At 39.6% G+C, this 21,934-nt stretch overlaps 1 long non-coding RNA gene across 1 annotated transcript; it reads right to left on the bottom strand.

Annotated features, from left to right (window-relative positions):
- Positions 16,984-19,347, bottom strand: LOC110394299. The gene is made up of 3 exons (XR_002435542.1): positions 19,236-19,347; positions 18,611-18,980; positions 16,984-18,483 (listed from the first exon to the last, which is right to left on the bottom strand). It is a non-coding gene; the product is annotated as an uncharacterized LOC110394299 (long non-coding RNA).

Raw genomic sequence — 21,934 nt, 5'->3', positions numbered from 1 at the left:
TCCTGCAAGCAGGAGCACACCTATGGACACAGTATGAAAGCTTTTGTACCTTGTTTCCCCCTTTGCCTACCTCCTCCTGTTTCTCCGTTGGTGGGTACTCCAGGTTCACAATCTTACCAAAGCTTTACATTTGTTAATTACATTCTGATACTTGTTATTTCAAGTGTTATCTTGTGCCAGTCAGTCGACATCCTGCTGTTTCCAAGATGTCTCGGTACTCTTCTTGTCGTGTTGATATGGTGATTTTCTCCAAAGCTTCTTCCATTCTGTCTGAAGGACGCTTCCTTTGTTAAATAAAGAGCACCGAGGCGGGGATGCCAGGCCTTCTCGATGCCTCTTTAGGCACTTCCTTGGGCATGTCATGACTTGTTCTCTGGTTTGATCAGTCTTGTACAGGATATTCATACAATGTGTATGACAAAGTATAACATATATTTTCGTGCTGGCTGTACATAAATTGTTGCTAGCTAGTTTTTAATAAAGGACCCAAATGGCAGCAGAGGCCATGAAATCAAGAAAATTCTTATCTTGTTCTAATGCAGAAACAACATTTGATTCCCACACAGTGAAGGGGAGAGGTATCTTTCTGATGAATTTTGATTGAATTTATTTTTAAGATGAGATCTGCGGTCTGTAGCCTGTCGATGTATCCATGTAAAGCACAGACACTCTACTTCCAGGAAGGAAGGATTCCCAGGTGGTGGAAGGATTTTACACTCAACATGAGACAGGTGCCTTTAGGCTCCTAGCTCCTCACTCAGCCCTTTGATTTTGTTGGCCACACGCCTGGCGCTTCCGTCATGTGTGATTAGTAACCGAACTGGACCATGGCATTTTAAGCAATATACTCCTCTGTATTTGGAGAGGAGGCTATTGAAAACATGTCCAGCTTAATTAGAAAGGAATGGAAGAGAGGAGAGACACCCCAGAGCTACTTCGTGGGAGGGAGTGCTGGCAGGCAGATGAGCGGGGGATCAAAGGCCTATTGCACAATGCAACGAGTAAATAGATGACATGTAGAACATGAGCTCTAGCGGACCTTTAGGAGGGAAGGCAGGCAATACAAGCAACACTGTGTGTATTTCAGATGACCTTTTACTGAAAATGTCAGTTAGAAATTTGTTCTGAATTTATAAAGAGGGTAATAAATAACTGGATGGAATAATGAAAAAGGTTTAATGCTCGGGAGAGAACTGGAGCAAAGATCTGGGGAGACTGGACACCTGGCATTACAATTCCTTTAAAACTTTACTAAATTAATAATGGCCAACCAAGGGCTAGGAATCAGTGCTGTTAGTGCTGTGACAAAACATTCACTGATGAGAATATGGCTAATAATAGAGAAGGAAAGTTGATATAGATGGCGGAACCTGGAGCATGAGAAAGAGCAGCCTGTTGATTTTGCCTCTTGAGTGACTGATTGGATTAAAATAAGGTGAAGAATAGCAGCTACTGCTCACCATCATCCCCAAAGCCTCTGTGGGTGGGTGAGAGGCAGCAGCTGGCTGTGGCTGCAAGGGCTGAGTATTTCCAAGGTACGGGGCCCGGCACAGCCCCAGAATGGTGTCTCAGGGCTGTGAGGATAGGGATGTGACACAGATGCCTCTACAGCTTATCCACATGGGAAGAGAGGCCCCAGGGGTGCAGCTCCCAGAGCTTGGCCCAGGCCACCACTGCCCCAAGTCCACATAGTTGTGGAGATGTAGTGAACTCTCCTCATAGAGAAATGGGGAGGTAGTTAACCATCTCCAAATTGATTTTTGCTTTGTTTTCTTCTGTGGCTTGCCATTCTATGATATTTTTGATCTTTCAGCTTGGCTGGGTGAAATAACTTCTGAACAGAGCTAATTGAACAGATATTTAGAATTCAGCAGCATCTCCCTTCTGAGAATCTCAAAGTATTTTGCAAACACTAATGAATGAAATCTCAAACCATTGCTGTGTGACTGCTTACAGAAGCATACCATCACGTTCGGGGTGGAAGCAGGGAGCTGGAGTTGAGTTGCTTTTGCAAGTGGGGGTACAAAATACTGAACTGGCCACTTTGGGGTTCAGTCGCACTTCTCTGATGTCACCACACAGTCTAAACAGAGCTTCAAGTCACAAAAAAGGGCTCTGCAGTGTCATGTGGGGTGGTATCATAACCCTCAGCTTAGTTTTGTCCTGTGGCAGAGTGAGAAAAAGTGTTGTGCTCTGTGCTGCGGTAGTGGCCATTGCTCTGGAGGACATCTTCTACTCCCACCTGCCTCTTCCTCATGTCTGCAGGCAGTGGAAAAATCACCTCTCCTGGGCCCGCCCTTCTCTCCCCTGACACCCAGCTCAGGAGGAAGCTTTCACATCACAGCAGTTTGCTGCTGAGGTTATCATCTCAGTAAAGACAATTGAGTGTATTCCCTTTTTTTCCGTGGTTGCTGAGCTATGGTTGATGGCCTGAGTGGCAGTAAAAGGTCCTGAACCTCTCCACAACATAAAAAACTCTGAAGCTGCAGTTGTGATCACTAGAATGAATGGAACTTGAATAAAGAAATACATTGCTAGAGTATGGGTTGAGGAGAGGGAGTGCGACACAATGACTTGCAGGATGTGAAAGTGTGTGGAGGATTTTTCAAATTGTTTAAGAGCACTTTGTGCTTCGCTTGTAAGCCTGATGTACCCAAGTTCTCTGAAATGTTGGTACTACTTACGACTGACTTCTGATAAGATACCAAAATCAACTGATGTTGTTTATTAATTAATGAAAATATCCATAGGCAGTAGGATTTCACTTCTTAAGTGTTTAATATTAATTGCTACTGGCTTGGATGGTAGGTCAGGTAAGGCTTTATTAGACTGACTCAATTTTCTATTAAGCCAGGCCATTGGGGAACTATATTTTAAAAGCTGTGTTTGAGGGTATACAGCAATTCTCATCGCTGTTTTAATTTGACATTACTTTCAATAGAGCATCTGCTTTCATTTTTCAGACAGGGAGACTTTGCAAGGCAAGATAATGCTAGTACAAGGGAAGTACCACTGAATTGAAGAGACCAACTTAATTCAACTGGATAAACTATTGATTCTGAAGTGGCATAATTTTGTAATTGGAATTCTGGTTCTCTGATATGAGCATCTACATACACCTTCTTTTGATTTTGGCCTGTAGTGTAGGGCTTAGTGGTTCCTGAAGAAAGCATACATGAACTATAGCTGAAGGACATAGAGAGGATGATGATAGCCTAAAAGCCTTATTCCTTATGCAAGTGCCTTAGCAAAACCAAAACCAAAGCAAAGACGAATGGGACTGAAGCTTGAGTCAACTTCCCTGTCATTTTCTGAAGGAGCTAGAAAATTGTCCTTAAAAAAATGGAAGCTATAATAGGAAAAGCCATTTCTTATTCTTGAAATGTGCAAATGCATAGAAATGAGATCCTTACTTTTCTTGTAATATTCTACCCAAACTTGTGACATTTGTAAAACCAAAAGAAGGGATTTTTATACTGTGGAAATAATTTTTCTTGTACACTTGAAAATCTTTCCACTTGTCTGCTAAGGCAAATTTACTCTCAGTTTGTTAGGGGAATGAGTTCTATGGCTGATAAGCTGTCAGTGACTCTCTGCCTCTCTTTCTTATTGCTTATGCTGCAGATGATGCATTTTTTTTGCTGGAACTTTCCAGTTTTACTCCTTCACCTGTCTCCTGTTCCAGGCTAGTAGTATTAAGGGTCCACTGAGAATATTTCCCTTTAGTAACTATGGACCTCCATAGCAGCTGGTGATAAGTACTGCTTGTGCTTCCTGCAGCAACACATTCCTCTGCACTGCAGAAACAGTCAAAATTTAAAATGTGTTCCTTCTGTGGGAAAAAAAGAAAATCAGATATGGATGAAAACAACTAAAACTCTTTAAAACACATCACTTTTATAAAGGTTGTTGTCTTTGATTACTCACTGTACGTGTACCCATCTGGTCTAAAATTCCCTTGGTCTCTGCAGTCAGATGATTTGAGGGCACATTTTGTAGTTTGCAGGTTTTTTTGCTGAAAAGCTCTGTAGCTGACTGGCACCTGCTGATCATTAGCCTTATGGCAGTACTCTTAATTTAGTCTCCAAGTCAAGCAAATACATAAGAACAGACTGCTCTTTACAAGTGCAAACTCTTTCTGATATAGTAGGACAGTTAGCACACTTGGTGAATCTGGAGGCAACGGGAGGGAGTTAAATTGGACTAGGGTGCAATTGGGCTAGAGGGAATGGCCTCGAGTTGCACCAGGGGAGATTCAGGTTGGACATTAGGAAATAATTCCTCTCTGAGAGAGTAGTCAGGTGCTGGAACGGGCTGCTCAGGGAAGAGGTGGAGTCACCGTCCCTGGAGGTGTTCAAGAAACGTTTAGATGTTGTCCTGAGGGATATGATTTAGTGGGAAATATTGGTGATAGGTGGATGGTTGGATTGGATGATCTTACAGGTCTTTTCCAACCTTGGTGATTCTATGATTCTAAGATCCCATGGCTAGGCCCACTGTCTCTGAATAACAAGGATTGACTTGAGCCTAGCAGGTAACCCAGCCTCCTAAATATGGTGTTGTGTTTGGGCTAACTGTACCAGCTAGAACTGACAGTGATGTCAGTGCCTAATTATGTTTCCTAGTCTTGGGGCAAGCTTGTTTTAGGGCTACATCAGAGATGTCTGTGCTGTGGAACACTGCAAGGGGTGAATGTACCCAAGGTGATATGCTGAGCCAGATGATTGAGTCTGTGTTCTGTACTTGGCACATTCAAGTGCCTATTGATCCTAGCTGACTCATCAAGATATTTATTTTTTGCGAAGTAACATTAATCTCTGCCCCTTCTTCCTATGATGAGCACATATTTCATTCTGGAGCTAGAAATAAGAAAGAAGACGTAAATAAAAAGACAGCGTAGATACTATCAATGTAAATTGATAATGTAAATTCTTCACTAGACATGTGGAAGTGTTCATTTTCATGTCTGGTGCCACTATTGTCTTAATGTAACAAATCAAGTGGCTGTGAAAACATTGTGGCAAGAACATGCTGAAATTGAGTTGTTAAAAGTGAGGTATTAACAACTCAACAATTTTGATGCAAAAATCACAGGATGAGTATTTTATGGTATTTATTATGACAGGTTGGTTGGTTGTATTAATCTGTTCTGGTCCTACTCTTTTTAAATAATTACATGGAAAGCTAGCTCTCTTTCCTAAGAAAGTTAGTGAACAGTGGTAACTGTTGGTCTTGAGGGGTAAATCAGTATGGTCCAAAAGATGCTTGTAAGTTCAGAGGTTCACACTTGTCAACAGTTTACGGGCAGGTTCGGCCCGGTTCCGTGACTAATGGGGCGGGAGACCCATGCCCTGGGAAAGGGAAAAGGGAAAAAGGGTAGGGAGATGGGCCTAAGAACAAAACAGCGGCAACGATCTGAGGAGAAACAAACTAGTTTACTAAATAAGATATCAGAATGCAAAATAACACAATATAATACAATATAATTACAATTTAAGCTAATAAATACAATAAAATGAGAGAGAGTGTCCAAAAATGAAGGGGCCTTACTCTAATGCCGACAGTGAGACAGGTGGGGAGCGAGATGCTGCGGGACGAGAAGACGGGACAAGACAAGCACGTCTTGTGATATGTGAACAATTTTTATCTTTCCCTCTGAGTAACAGTAACAGAACAGCAAGCAGCCCTCTGGGAAGTGTAGATCTTCTTCTCTTCTGAGAACCAGATACCTGAAACTATCCACAATCCACTGAACTGGAGCATTAACTCTTTAACTCCCAGTGCACTACATGATGTTATGATGTGGAATACCAATAACCAAAAATCATAAAACCATGACAATGCTAGAAGCTTTCATGAGACCAGGTTAAGACCAGAACATTAGAAGTATTGAGCCAGAAATCACAGTACAAGTGAACAGAGTGAACTATGAAGTAACTTAATACAAAATTTTTCTTAAACTGAGAAGATTTGAAGGAATACATGGTTAATAAAAGGAAATAAAACATACCGGAAAGATGAATGAAGCCCATGGAATAACTTATATAAAATTAATTTATGCAGATCTAACGGTGACACAGCACTTTTAATTCATCAGTTAATTTCCTGGAATCATTTAATCTTATTTAATTAAATCACAATTAACCTTACTCATGTTTTACATTAATTCCGGTCATTGCATCTCCAGTCATCCAGAGCTTTGGTTACTTCTGTAAGTGTAGGTAGCAACAAATTACAAAATTTGGAGGAGGTAACGTGCATGGGAATAATACAAAGCACCATAAATTCATGCCTGCCAATGCTCATTTTTAAATTTCCACAAGTAAAAGAATGAGCTGTCACTTTAGACATCCATTCAGCCATCAGAATGGTGAACTATATAAATAACATTGTAAAACTTAAATGACAGAATAATTCCTAGTTGGCATGAGTGAACTTCTTTGGGAAAAAATAAGAAACAAGTACAAATGGTGAATTATGGGTTATTATAGAAGTTCTAAAGTTTTCAAGTGTCTGTTTTATATTTAACTGGTGTTGAGCAGAAATTCCTGTTTAAGACTAATATATCTGATGTCTTTTGATACCTAATATATCAGGTATCTTTTGAGCAGCCCCATAATCCATCTAGTTAAGAATTATTTTAGAAAAGATATCTTTACTTGCTAATGCTTGTACTGTGCAAATTTCTATTTACTTAGATTTTTTTCAGAGGCTCCTCATAAAACTTGTGTGAGTTCCTCTGATGCAGACTGTGTGCAGAACAGAGATTGCAGGGACTTTAGGGATTACCAGCACCTCGCCTTTTTGTTGCTTTGGCACAGGAAAGAGCCATGAGAGGTGGTGTGATACAGAGACTCTGGCTAAAAGACTGATTGGCAAACACATAAAAGCATCATGCTTTATGAAGCAGGCAAGGATGTTGGAAGGAAGACCCAGGTTCCAGATGTCCTCTGATGGTACTTGTTTTTCTTCTAGGCAAGATGAAAGGCAGGAAGAACTTTCAAGGGCTTAATTAACTGATATGAATGGAATTGTGTTCATCCTCATTTAACATACACCATTATATAACCTATGGTTTGGCTACAAAATAAAAGGTAGTCAGTACTGGGGACTCTGGAAATATTCTTCCCCCTTACATCTATTTCTTTAAAATTCTTACTATGGTGTAAACATATTCTGATTTAGTTGGTTTTTTTTTTTTTTTTTTTTTTTCCTTTTTACCATACTGGACTTAAAAGAGAAAGAACAAAAGTAACAACAAATGTAACAATTTTGCCTCAGCCTCTCTTCTCAAACTAAAAGTGAGTGGAAATGCAGGGTAGGAATTTCTTGAATACAGTGCCAACTGTAGAACACCATTAGACAAAATATCTGAAAACGCTCAATCTAACAATAGATTTCTCGGGAGTGCAGTGGACTACTACAATGAATTGAGAGATGAAGAGGCGGACTATTTGAATCATGCAGAGGGCAATGTCACTTGTTGTGCATTATTCTATTTATTCCAATTCAAGGACCCATTCAACTCATGGGTCAGTTGTGTATGAAGTGGTATTTTTCTCCTCCTTTGTGCCCTAGATTGGAACTGACAGGTGGGCCATAAAGGTGATAAAGACACATCCAGAACTGCAAGAAGACAGAGCAAAAACCTGTGAATGACTTTTCTATCTTGTTCCAATTATGCATCCATATTCTTGTGTTCCCTTCATGTGTCAGAGAAGGGAAATGAGAGACACAGACCTATGTCTTAATGGGAGACATGGTGAGAAGTCATTTTGCTCAGTTATTGCCAAGCAAAGAGCTTAAGAGCACTGAGCTTAGGCTGTTGTCCCAGCTCCCCTTTATCCATCTGGTGCCACTGGGCTAATTGGTCTGGAAAGTGGGATCAGGATTAGGTCTATAATAAAGTAAATTAAGTAAATGTTATAACTGCAGTCCTTGCCATCTTGCTTTATGTAGTATAAACAATGAGCAGTTTTTACACAGGCCATCACCACCTATGAACCAATGTAGGGTAGCTATAATTGAGACTTAAGGTTATAACACATTTCCATTAGTAATTAGATAACTTTCATGGCCAAAAGAAATAATACAAACATTTCTGCTGTCTCTGCAAGCCAGGCTCTTGTGCTACCGCGTATAGGACAGGCTCACAATGAATTTAAAACGATGTCATTGTTTCACACAGACTTTACTTAGCAGCTTTCTTCTCCTCTAAGGTTTGTGTTTCTGCCCATCATGTTGCATTTTTACCTTGGAAAGTAGCTTATCAGGATTTACCAACCTCATACTTATTCTCTCAGCACTTAATCAGCAGAGATTCTACCACATTGGAATCATTTCCAAAAAGAGAAAACCAACACTGCATTGAGAACTAGATGGACTGATTTAAGGGGAAAGAAGAAAAGAGCCAGTTACACAGTCTGAGAAATAACAAACAAAGCATGGGATTAAGGTGACTGTGGCAACTCATCCTATGTTGCAATAAACATGCTTATGACTGTGATGCTTCCTTTGCCTCAAGAACAGCACCAAAACATCTGAACAGCAGCTGTTAAAAGGAAAAGCACTTAGGATCTCTTCTTACAGACCTGAACTCTTGATTTGAGTGCAATTTTACGAACCAATTGATCATTCAAAACTCCAGAGGGAGAGGCTCACTGCTGCCATGTTATTTTCTTACATAATTACCAGAAATAAAACAGTTCCATAACTGTCTTATATCCTGAAAGCAGTATTTCTGAACCTACTGAACACAGGTTAGTGTGCGCATGTCTAAGACATCTTTTTGGTAGAAACAGAGATGGGGAAGTGCTGCTCATCTGCAAATGCATTTGAAAGAATTCACTGAAGGAATACACTCTCGTGTTATCTTTTCCTTAGAAAAATCAATAATGACAAGGCTGATGAAGCCAGTTAGGATTTCATTTTTAAATTGATCCAACACTTTTTAGATCTAAAGGAACAGATTGCAAATATTTGTATGCATTCGGGCTTATCCCTTTGCTATCTCCTTTTACGTTAGTTGAGAGACAATGTCCCTTGATTTTTCACTGCTTTGGTGCTAGAAGGGATGGAGCTATTAAACTTAGAACAAGATATTATGTAACAAAGATCAACTTTTCCTTAAAGACTGGAAATAGAGGCAAAACAGGAAGCCTATCTGTTTCTTTTGAATAATTCTGTTTCAGTGAGTAGCTAATATCTGTTAAATAGTTCCCAAGAGGACATAAATATCTGTAACTTCTTACAAATGGCAGCTTTGAAAAGGAATGGTGCTCTGGTGAGCGTGGTAAGACTGTAGATAGCAGTGAGCATATCTGCTAGGCGTGCTGCACTGCTGTGGAGTTCTGCCAATATATATTAAACCAAATTTTCAAAACTACATGTTGTTCCAGTGTTGATACTGCCAGGTTGCCTGAACTATATTAATGTCAAGTCTCTATGGGTCATGGGAAAAAAATATGATAGTATTTAATTCTCTTTTGCATGAGCACATCTTGCTTCAGAAATCTGAGCTTCTTCCACTTGACAAGTTAGGAAGCATAGGTCCTTGAATATTCTCAGTGTTCCAGTTGAAAACAAGATAGATACAGGAGTGGGAGCCAAAACAAGAATGTACATCCTGCTTCTCCACTTTCTCTCAGTGGAGTTTCCTGCAAGCTCAGGTCAGCAAAGTGTTAATTGTTTCTGTATAGCAGAGGCAAAAGTTAGAACAAAAGAAGTGAGCAAGTACTGTTAGTATAAACACAGAAGACTTTTGTTCTCTCCTCTGTAGTGCTTTCTTCAGGAAGCATTCAGTTATAACAATATGTTCATGTATAAGAACACATTAAGTGCAAAAAAAAGTTCTGTATACAAAGTCAACCATAACTCTGCCCCTTTCCAAGTGAATTTTAAGATATTGTACTGCTCTATTTGGCAAAGTTGTACAATTGTACTGCACAGTACTATAGTAAATACTAAAAATAAAAAAGTTCATATCCTAAGAGTTTGAAGTTCCAATTTTAAAAGCAAAGAGGGAGCCTGGGAGACTACTTCTGAATGCAAAGTTTATGGCACATTTTCTCATGTTTTCTCTTCCTTTAAGGTGTTCCATGTGTTCTATGAAACTATAGGAGTTTCTAATGTTCTTGTTATTTTCTTCATTCAGCTTTACTGATAGTATTTGCTCAATCCTTCTTTTGTCTTTCTTTCTTTTTTGATTGCTCACACTTTCTATATCTAAAGAAAATACAAGTTCTTATCACTGTCTATTTAGAATGGAACAGGACTGAGTCATAATTGGCAGAGGTGGAAGAGTGTTTTGTAATAGCAACAGTCTTGCACTTCTGCAAAGAAATGTGATGCATGAACTACAGGTGTCACTATGGTCCTCTGAAGATCTAATTCCAAATAACATTCTGTGAAAGAATTTTTTTCTGAAGCAAATTACGCTGCTGCAGGTCTAAATATTGCAGGGCACTGAGAGCACATCTTCAAAACTCTACCTAATCCTTCAGTTCTCTGTGGCATTGTGTCAAAAAGGAGTTTCTGTTCTCAAAGCCTTTGTTGTACAGTTGGAAGTAAGAAGATTATACAGGCACAGAAATAAATAGGTACAAAGCTGAATACAGTCTCACTGCCAGAAGACTAAAACAGTGACAGAGATACTTCACAGTACTCAAGTGACCCATGTTATTTTGAAGGTATGACACTGGAGTTTGTTCAGACTGCATTCCCACTTGTTCTGTTGGCAAGTTGAAATAAGAGGAGGAAGCTTCCCTCAAGGTCTTTTGATCAGCTTGAGCAATCCAAGTGACAACTCAGTGATGAAAGGTGAAGCAGTCAAAGACAACTCAAGAAGTTCAGGGAGAAGCAGAGAAGTTAATGCGTTGACTGGGATGATTTAACTTTTGTGGAAGAATGGAGGGGACATCATAAATGAAGAAGTGCCCTTTTCTGCTTATCTTCATTTCATTGTCCTGTTATGACAAGGCCAAACAAAATTATATGTTCGCAATGTTAGACCTCTATATATTTTTGAAATCAAGTTCTCTCTTTGTTAGGAAATCTATGGCAAGCACAGCTGCAGGTAGCACCCCAGCACAGGCTGACAGATTGACTTATTTTTTCATCTTCTCTTTTGCAACCTGTGCTGTCCTTACTGAGTTTTTATTATTATTTTTTTAAATTATTTGCTTATTTATTTACTGTGGAGTGTTTTTGTACAAGCTTTTAACAATTCAGGGGGACTGCACGGATTTAGAGGTTATCAGCTCATCACTGAGAAATTGTTCTTCTCTCTCCTGCTATCATGTTAGATTTTGGTCCTCTTTCAGTTTGCAGTACCCTACCTCACTCTTGCTCGTATCATCGCTGATTGTATGTCAGTTGCTACTCACCTGTTACTACCATCTTTCTTTTGTCATCTTCCTCTCATGACTCAGATGCTTTTGTTTCTTCTACATGTAGCAAATGGAGTGTTTTTCTAGGTCCTCCTGGCCATGTTTGACTCAATGAGCTAAATAGTTTTATGAGTTTATTCACAGTTGTGCACAGGTTACTGCCAGCACTGACCTGACTCTGTAACCAATATGAACTTGAATTGTGCTGAATCTGCACTCCTGAATGCCACAGTTTCATCCTTTTTCTTGAAAATGGAGCTATCTTTCCTAAGCTAGTATTTCATAGAATGGATTTATATGGATTTATTCATAGAATGGCCTGGATTGAAAAGGACATTAAAGATATCTAGTTTCAACCTCCCTGCTCTGGGCAGGGTCTCCAACCACTACACCAGGCTGCCCCAAGCCACATCCAGCCTGGCCTTGAATGCCTCCAGGGATGGGGCATCCACAACCTCCTTGGGCAACCTGTTCCAGTGCGTCACCACCCCCTGAGGAAAAAACTTCCTCCTAATATCTAACCTAAATCTCCCCTGTTTTAGCTTAAACCATTCCCCCTTGTCCTATCACTATCAACCCATGTAAACAGTCGTTCCCCTCCCTGTTTATATTCTCCCTTCAAGTACTGGAAGTGAGTCCATTCTTCTTTCCAAGTCAGCCTGCTGAACTGCCTCACTTCTTACCTACTAGGTCTCTCATTACGTTACACAGGGAGAAAGGCAGGGATTCTAAACCTTCCAGTGAAATAAAATCCTTGAGACCTCAGGCAACACAGTCAGAGACTTCCAAGGTTAGCAGTTGTGGCAGAATGCTACAGCAGATAGTGCTGACCTGTCCTAACTTCTCTGGGGAAAAGGAAGTGAGTGGAAGAGGGAGCCTGTGCTTCAGCTGCAAGTGAGAGAAGTTTGTGTTCCCCTTTCCATCAGTCCCAGGAGATCAATATCATGATTCTTTTTCCGCTCTCCCAGTAGGGTTTGATCTGCATCCCAGCTTTAAAAAAGTGCAAAACTAATCCAAGCAGTTTAAACAAGGACAGAGTTAGTGATGGATTTCTATTAGAAGTCTGAAATCTGTATGTTCTGGAGGTCAATATGGTGGATACCTATATGTGACACTTGAAATTATATAGCCATGCACTGGCGTGACAAGTTAAGATAAGAGGTAGAGGAGTAGGTACTGGCTGGAATGCAGTGTCTATTTGGGTTGGGGTTGCAACATCTATCCATCCATCCACACATCCTTTTGAACGTAGTTTCCCAGTGGCTCAAGTAGAATTTCAGGCATCAAAGGTGTAGTGATTACTGAGTGGGAGAATAGCTCTGTACATTGAAATCCCACATGTAATGAAAGAATATGTCCCTTTAAGATCATTATGCGTGGGAAGAAAAGAGAAGATGAACATAGGTGTGAAAGCACAATATATTATTTGTGCTGTTGTACCAAAACAAAACAGGTCTTCTAAAGAAAAAGCGGCTCATCAGCCAGCAGCAAACTACCATGCCAGACACTCTGCTAGAGTGAAATACATAACATCCCTAACTGCCTGCTTACTATTTTTCCTTTACTGTCATCTCTCTGGAGCTCACTGCATTTATTTATTCTATTGCCTACAAACACACTCTGTGTGTGAATCCTCAATTAGTCACCGTAATTATAATAATAATAAAAAGAAGCTGAAACACGTTTCCCTGAAGTACAGATATTTATCTCTAGCTGGGGAAGGGACTAATTAGTAACTATTCACTCTGCCTCCAAGCAATTTTAGGCTTTTTTTTTTTTTTTTTTGGCAGTGCCATTAGCTTATTTTTTTTCTGCCGCTCTCTTTCAAAATCTCTAGTTATGTAACTACTAGAGATGGAAAGGACCGTAGTTACCAACCTTTGTCCCCGAGATAGCTGCTTTCACATTACAAAAATTTCCTTTCCTAGTTCCGTTTATTGTCTCAAGTAACACTTACAGCCTGCTAGCTTCTGAGGAAAGTTCAGCTTTTGGAGTGGTTCTGTTTTAGAAACATTTTAGCTTTTCCACAAGCTTTTTAAAATAACATCAGCAGGTGTTTTTTGAAAGAAAAGTACTTTCCTTGCAGAATGCTGCTTTAGTTAATGGGGAAACAGGTAAAACTCTATAGGAGACGATTCATCTATGAACCTCTTTCTGAGAAATTTTTATTCTTATTAACACTACTTATGGAAAACCACAAGAGAGAGAGTGGCTGGGAAAATGAAGAATACAATAAATATAGATGCCACGGTGATAAAAGATAATATAAATACTTTAGTTCAATCTGAGTTGATTAGGTAAAGAAACAGATTTTTGCTTCACTTGCTGTGGCAAAAAGGAAGACAATAATTTACTGTTCTCTGATGGCCATTGACTGAAGTAGATTTAAGACATTTTTCTGTGATAGGTAAAGAATGCTGCTTCCATAGGTGAAACCTCACTTCAATGTTACGCATTTGTTAACAAGATGCACTGGGATACGTATTTTAGAAGGGAATACATATGTCCTATTAATGGAGCTTTTGTTATTGTTCCTTAATTAATGTAATTGCTTAAGTTTTCCTCTCTAAGACATAAAATTGCTTTGATCAGTGGAGATTTCAGAGATCAGGCACAATAGTGAATTGTCTGTAAAATTTTCTAGGGATTTCTGTCAGTAATCTTTTCACTGGCTTTAAATCAACAACTCCTGTCCAGGCTGAATGTGTACAATTACATTGTGCTTACCTTCAGCTGCAAGACAGGCGCTTTTACACCCAGAGAAAACAACGCTGTTAAATCCAACAAACACAGTAACTGATCGTGAAACTGTTCTGTCTGTTTGAGAGATGAATAGAAGGAGCAAGTCACTTATGTTCTGACAGATAAAAAAACTGCCAAAATGAGGTGGGAAATAGAAGACGTAACTTTATACTTCAACTTTAAGAAATTCTGGCCCTTTGTATAGTCTGCAGTTTTCTCTTTGGAACTAACATGAAAGCTGTCTTCAACAGTAGCATCATTCATTATATTAAATGAATTCCTGTAAAAAAAGCTGCAGTTGCTAATAAGAATTTTCTGACCCTAAAATTCCACACATCTTCCAACATTTGAATCAGTATGTCTTTAGACTTTTTTAGAGGTCTCTCTCCACCATTATGGCTTTGGACCTCATCAGCGCTGTAGATGGCAACATTAATCCTATTTTTGTTTCTGCTCTATTGTACACTGAAGACAAGGATATGAAGTTCTTATCCTGCCTGGAAACCACCACTCCTTCTCATATACTTGTTAATGGGAAAAAGTCATTGTCCTTTGTGCTTTGATCGTTACGGCCTCACTAATTTTGGACTGTTTCTATTCATCCTTCCATCAAAACATTTGTTTTCCTTATCAGTCAAACTTCTGTCTCAGACTTTTATACTAGTTGGCTAATTCTGCTTCTGCAGTGGCAAACATCATTATTACTTATCTGTTCATCTGACATGTGACACGTTGGTGAGCAAAGTGCTAGCAGCCTGTCAAACACACCCAAACTGCCTCATCAAAATTTTAGGGTGGCTATTGTTAATCTTCTCCTTCTTCCTACACATATGAACAGCTTTGTGGAAATTCATCCTGCATCACAGATGTGTACAGCCTGTTTACAGCAAAGAACATGTGATTTAAAAGTCTCAGAGAAAAACCTCTGGGATGACTAATGATATGGTGAAGTCACCAAATATTTTCTTTCACTTGTTTGCAGGGTAGGCAGAGATCAATCCCTTTAAACGATGGTATAAAGATTTCTTTCTGTAATAGGTTCCATTGAAAGCCTCTGTTTAGACCAAGTTCTGCATGGGATTGTACCTCTTGTTCACCTCTTGTGGCACGGCAGCTTGTGACCTCTCCTAAGGGACCTAAAGCAACAATAGTGTAATAGCTCAATTATTTTTCAGGTAACTTGTGCAACCAGCTAGGAATTATAGTTGGGAAAGACATTTTTCCTAGAACAAAAAGGGCACTGAACAACAGACATCTGTATACAGATCCAAAGGTCATGGGCTGGAAAGCTAAGAAGAAATTTAAACAAGTTGTACATTAGTGGAAGAGGTATGGTCTTTGTCAGTTCTTCCTCTTATCCTGATGGATTGTCAATTTCCCATTTTCTCACATCTTAAAAGAGTCTTCTTGCATTTCTTCTCCTTGATGTTTGCTCTAACACAAGTAATTGGTGCGTGGGTAAATCCCTTTTTCTTAGTTTTTCCTCAGTTGCCCCATTCAGCCTTGGGAGTGTGTAGATTTCTATTTCAAACATATGGAACTACAGTTCTGGTAAGGCACTGCTTTTCAAATGGTCTACAGAACATGCCAAATAAATACATGAACTCAAAGTCAGTTGAGGACAAGCATCTAAATCTTGAACATGTTCACAGATGTTTGAAATGCAGACAGCAGGACATATCCAGGGAGTGGGGAGGAAACAATGCAGGCTGAAGTGTGAGTATATTCCTTCCATATATTATTTGCTCCCATGGAAACATATATTTGAAAGCTTATTTTAGGCATGTGTTTTGTACTCTCAAGATTATGTTGGGCTACAGTGTTTCTCCCCTGAAGGGATGGTAGTATTCCTTTAGAGAAGCTAGCGTACAAGCTATGAAATTCCATCCAGGTAATCCACTACTCTTGTTATCTCTATTTGGTAAAAACAAAAGAATAAAAGCCAAAGAGTTAAAGAGGAACAATCTTATTAGAAAGCTTCTATGGTTTTAAACAAGGATTAAGAACCCATAACCTCCCACACAGAGGTCAGTCTACACTACTCACTGCTAAAACTAGTTAATTTACTGCTCTGTTTGTTATAGGGAGGATTTTTCTACCTTTAGATTCTTTCCTGTAGGGATGAACTCTGTTTGGGTTTTAACTCAAAGTTGTTTTCCCTCACTCTCTGGAGCATCAACACATGTCTCGCCTCCTGTTTCTCACCTACCTCCTCAGAATTAGAAGCTAGCTATCTGTATTCTGGCAGATATTCCAATACACTCTTCTGTCCAGCTAATCATGATATTGTCTTTAAATTTTATGCACTAATTGGCTTAAATAACAGGCATTTTTTTTTTTCCCAGAGATCTCGTGGCTACAGATGTTGATAGCACAAAGTTTGTTTTTCATGGAGACACAGTGGCAAGGAAGGGATGAACTATTTTGCAGCTGTTCCTTCTTACGGGGCTTGGAGACTACCATTAGTCTGACCAACCCTGGTTATTATGGAGGAAGGCAGGGGGGAGCTTTTACCCCTGGTGTGAGAACATTTTCTCCACATGATCAAAATATGGCCTCCACACACCTCAATGCATTTATTTACTATTCAAGTGTGAGACCTTCCTTCCAGCTGATATTTTTGTTATAAACTTGGGTAATGCCATATAAAAAGTGCTCTTAGGTAGCTACTCTAGAAGAGTAAAGCTAAGGCTTCACCTTGCAGGTGGTGAAAAAAGGTGGTGAGTGGGCCATGAGAAAAAGAGTGAAGATTTAGCAGTGAACAGCAGGTATTGAAAATGCACACTAAGTTTCTTTTTAAAAAAAAGAATTTTAAAGGGCAGCAAAGTGTCTCTAATGCTGAAGGATAAAAGGGATTATAGAAAAGAAAACCTACAATATTTCAGAACATCCTTCAAAAGCCAAACATCTTGAAAATAAGTGTGTGCTTCAGGTAATTCATAGATTGCTAGGCTTTAAGCAGAAATGTTAGAATTAATATCCTCTTTTACTACTACTGAATTATATGCTATTACAACTTTTATTCCCTGTATTTTATCTCTAGAATATTCTCATTTCTTATTACTTGAACGTATACATATGCTATGCCAAGTAATGATTTTACAATGCATGGAGTCTCAGCATAGAGTTGCTTGATGTTTTTTTCTTGATGATTTTACCACTTGTTCTACTGTTGCTAGAAAGCACTACTAACATGATTCAGCTGGTTCCTTTGCCTTTTCTTTCTCTAAGGTGACATTTGCAGGCAACTCCTTTGCTAGTGCTCTGTGTCACCCACCCTGGAACTTCAGATGCCTACTGGTCAGCAGCTGCCATGCTTTGCTGCAGAAGTTTTTGCATTTCAGAGAGCATGGCTACCTGTACCACTTTCAGAACATGTTGGGCATCACCCCACAAGCTACAAGTGCTAGCAAACCCTAGATTCCTAATATCTCTTCTACAGCCTACTGGCTGTTGTTCTGTTGTGCTTTGGGCACCTGTTACGCAGCCTGCTGAGGAAAACTTGGTAACTGGTCAGGTGCACAAAACAGCTTAATTATTTTCAAGACTTATTAAGTAGAACTGAGAAGATATTTACTGAAGAGATTCACCAATGGACAAGAAAAAGAGTGCGTCTCAGCTGGAAGTTAGTATGAGAAGAATTAAACTGATTTAAAACCAACACTTTATTTTCCACATAGCTTCATTTGTGACACAAAATTACTTATCTGAAAGTACCATGAACAGAACAGATGCACTTCTGAACCTCCAGATGCCATTTCTGACTCTTATTCTAAGGCATTTATTTCATAACATTGCCAGCTGGTAAAGCATATTACTTGTGGGGAAGGTTTTGTCATCAAGATAGCCAGGAGGGCTAAGAGTACAGACTTACTTAAATCAGATCTTTCGTTTCCTCTTCATTTTCTATCACTTTCTTTCAGTAAAAGACTTTCCAAACCCTTAAGCTGAGGTTCTGTTCTTTTAGAAATCTAACTACAGGCAATATGAGATCATTCAGTACTTAAGTTTATCTGACTTTTCTAGGGGAGAAATTCTCTGTTACAGGCTTAGTGTAATGCAGAATGACTTTCTACAGAAGTAACTGGTTCAAAACCAGGTCTTTCTTGTCAGCAGGAGGAAAGCTTGCAGGTGGGAGCTGCAGATTTATAGTACTTTCTTCATACTCTTTTCCGTGTGTTCAGCAGTTTGCATAGGCCAAACACATGCCACCAAGCTCTGAATTTGCAGAGAGCATGCTGTGAATGCAGCTTAATTGTCACCATCTACTCCCTGTGCACACAGGAGAGAAGACATCCTGAAGAGCTGAATTAACCTAATTCGCTTCTGAGGATCTTGTCAGATTCTGTGGTGCCTGGAGAAGAAACCAGAGGAATCATTCTTGTAAAATGCTGTCATTCTCTTTTGACAGACTATGAACGTCATCATCTGATATTTGAACCAACCCTCCAGAAGTACATGAGGCTGGAGTTTGGGCTTACCTAATGGACACGCTCGGACTTCCTGGGGAGCCCCTTTAGTACTTATTTTGCTGAAGGGAAGTAGGTCAGCAGCCCAGAGTCACAGAACTCCTTGACCAACAGGAGTGCTTCTGATCCCTGAATCTCTCTCTTACTCTGTTCCAGTGAATGCTGATTTATTCACTGCACCGTTCCAATAGCAAAAACATCTCGAAGGAAGAGCAACTGGAAAGTTTTTTACTTATATAAAAGCAGGTTTATATAGGTAGCCCAACAGTTATTTCAGAAATACTGTGGAGGAGGTTTTGAATTCTCTCTGTATAAGAAGAACGTGAGTAGTGGTCTCCCATTCCCTGAGGCTTGCTTGTGTCTCTTAACTTGTAGGCATTTGCTGAGAAATAAAACAGAAACAGATGTTTCTGGTTTAGGCACTAAATTACACAAAAGACTTTCATTTCATTTAGTCCTGAAATCTTTTTTTTTCCCCCACAGTAAAGCTTTTTATTCACATTTTCTATTACAAATTGTAACACAACAGAAAGTGCAGCAATAACAGCAGAGCAACAAGATCCCAGGCCACAGCAAGTAAGGAATCACTCAAACACAACAGCAGTGGGCACAGAAATAAAGGAAAGAAAATGCTTACCTTCAGAAGGCCTCAGGTATACAGGCATCTCTAGAGAGATACCCTCACCTCCATGCCAGCCCTTAAATGAGATCTGTGAAGGGGTGCATCTCGGTTCCACCCCTTCCGGTCACTCAGGTGCATTGCACCTGATGCATCAATCACTCAGGCTGTGACTTAGTTTTTCCACTACAGAAATATTAGAAGACAAAGATTTGAACAGACTGTTGAATATCAGTACAGGTATTACATTAGCTAATTTCAGTTATTAAATGAGATTTTATAATCATGACTGTTGCTCAGAGGATAATCATCTGAGGAAAATATACTGTAATCTGACTATAATATGATTGACATTACATTAACAGAGACCAGGTTCAGGGCAGACACTTTTAGGATGATGATTTAAGGAACAAGCTTAATAATTTTGACAGGTATGGGGAAGGAGACAAAAAATTGAATTTATAAGTGAGCTATCAAGCACAAACATAATCCCTGTTTACATTTTAGATTCTTCGGGACCTGTTTTGAGTTCCTCCTATGACATACCATATCACTTTAGTTACACGTAGAGTAGAGTAGAGTAGAGTAGAGTAGAATAGAATAGAATAGAATAGAATAGAATAGAATAGAATAGAATAGAATAGAATAGAATAGAATAGAATAGAATAGAATAGAAGTTGGCAAGGACCTACAAAGACCATCAAATCCAACTGCCTGACCACTTCAGGGTTAACCAAATGTTAAGAAAATTGACTGACGGGGAAATATCCAAATAGATAACAAAGGAAATGCACTATGTCTTTGGTCACTAAATCAAATGGATCCAGGACTGATACTGAAAGCCCGTGTGTCTAAGTTGAAAAAATCTTTATGAAGAAAACCATATAAAGAAACTATAGCTATCTGTATATCTGTGAAGATACTTACGAATAATTCAACTCCTTTGTGGACATTGAGAGGAACCACAGCAAGAGATCTGAGTGCCAGTCTTGCCATTCCTTCAAGTCACTGCCACTGATGATGTCCCTCCTCCTTGGCAGCAGTTTGACTGATGATCCCCAGGATAGTTTTTTCCTTTTAGTCACCTTTTAACTGGGATTTCTGGGGAAAGTTCTCTTTTTTTGCCATGTGGTACTGCAGCTTTGTCACTAATATGCAAGGCATGAATAACTGGTTCACAAGCTAATTACCAGAAAACTGTGCCTTTGTCATGCCAAGGCTCATGTCAGTTCCAGAAATATTACAGAGTTTGAACTTGAACAACAGTTAAATAAACAATAAATATGTGGACCATTTTGAGAATACTTGTAAGCTACTGTCATGGATTATTCTATTATAAGAAGCTACTGCTATGCATTTTCAGTATGAAGTGTTTCTCTTGAGTGTTCCAGACTATTTCATGCTATATAGGAAATACTGGTAATGTCTGAAGACATTTTATTATCACCTCTTAATTTAATTCAGGTTGCCTTCTAACGGTCAGTTTTCCCTCACTTTTCACCATCAGAAAGCTGGCAGATGGTACTCAGCACACAAAGCCTTGTGTACCTGCAAAATTTACTCTCATAAACTGGGATAAGAGGAGATTTTTTTAGTCTTTTCCAGTGCTTTCAGGTCAGCGATGATCAAATAAAAGCTTATACACAGACTGGAGCATAACATAATTTTCTGTAGTTTGTCAGTCAAAATTAGCATTTTCATGTCAGGGTAAGAGGGTAAGGGATGCTTCAGGTTGAGATTTCTAAGAAAGCTGGTGCAAATTCACTAAACTAGTCTACTACAGGACACTTTGTTCACCTGTGATTTCCCCCTTCCCTTGTTGTCCTACTGCATCTGATCTCTATATTAGAACATTAATCCTCACTTGTAGGATTAACTGACTGGTGAATTGACCTTGATCATCTCCCATATGCCCAAGTGGCCACTTTCTCTTTCCCTGTCCTCAACAGGATGGCAATGGGGGGAAATAAGATGAAAAAAGCTCATAGGTTGAGATAAAGACAAAGAGACCACTTACCAGTTACAAAACAGACTCAACTTGGGGAGAGTTAATTCAATTTTTATTGCCAGATAAAAGACCCCTCCCCTCCTTTTTTCCAGGTTCAGCTTCTCTCCTTCATTCTCAACTCCTCTATGTCCTCCCTCCACCCAAACAATGTGGGAGGAACGGAGAAAGGAGGTTGCAATAAGTCTGTAACAGTCCAGCTTTCTTGCTTTTCCCTTGCTCTAGCATGGATCCTTTCCATGGACTCCAGTTATTCAGGATAAACCTGCTACTGCACAGAGCCTCCATAGGTTGCAGCTTCTTTAAGGGCACATTCAGCTCCTTCTCTGTGGGGTCTTCCAGGGGCTGCAGGGAAATCTCTGTTATGGCTCCTGGAGTGATCTCTTCCTCCTCCATTTTTTTCTTTCTGGCTGCCTATAGAGCTGTTTCTCATACTTTCTCCTCATTCCTTATGGCTGTGCAGCATTTTGCATTTTCTTCCACGCACTTCCCCCAAGGCACCACCATCTTGGCTGCTGGGCCCAGTCATGTCCTGTGGGGCAACCTTTGCAGCTGGCTGGAGCCACGTGTCCAGCATGAGGCAGCCCTGGCCTCTCAAGACCACCCATGCTGCAAACACCTTGCCACAGTCACCCAGTACACTGATGCTGAACAGCACTGCAGTTAAAAAGAGAAGCAGTTACTGGTTGTTATTATAAATCACAAACAAGAA

This window comes from Numida meleagris, chromosome 2, assembly GCF_002078875.1.
Source record: "Numida meleagris isolate 19003 breed g44 Domestic line chromosome 2, NumMel1.0, whole genome shotgun sequence".
Lineage (NCBI taxonomy): Eukaryota > Metazoa > Chordata > Aves > Galliformes > Numididae > Numida > Numida meleagris.
Note: the sequence above shows the minus strand (reverse complement) of the source record. Positions and strands in the feature narration are given on the sequence as shown.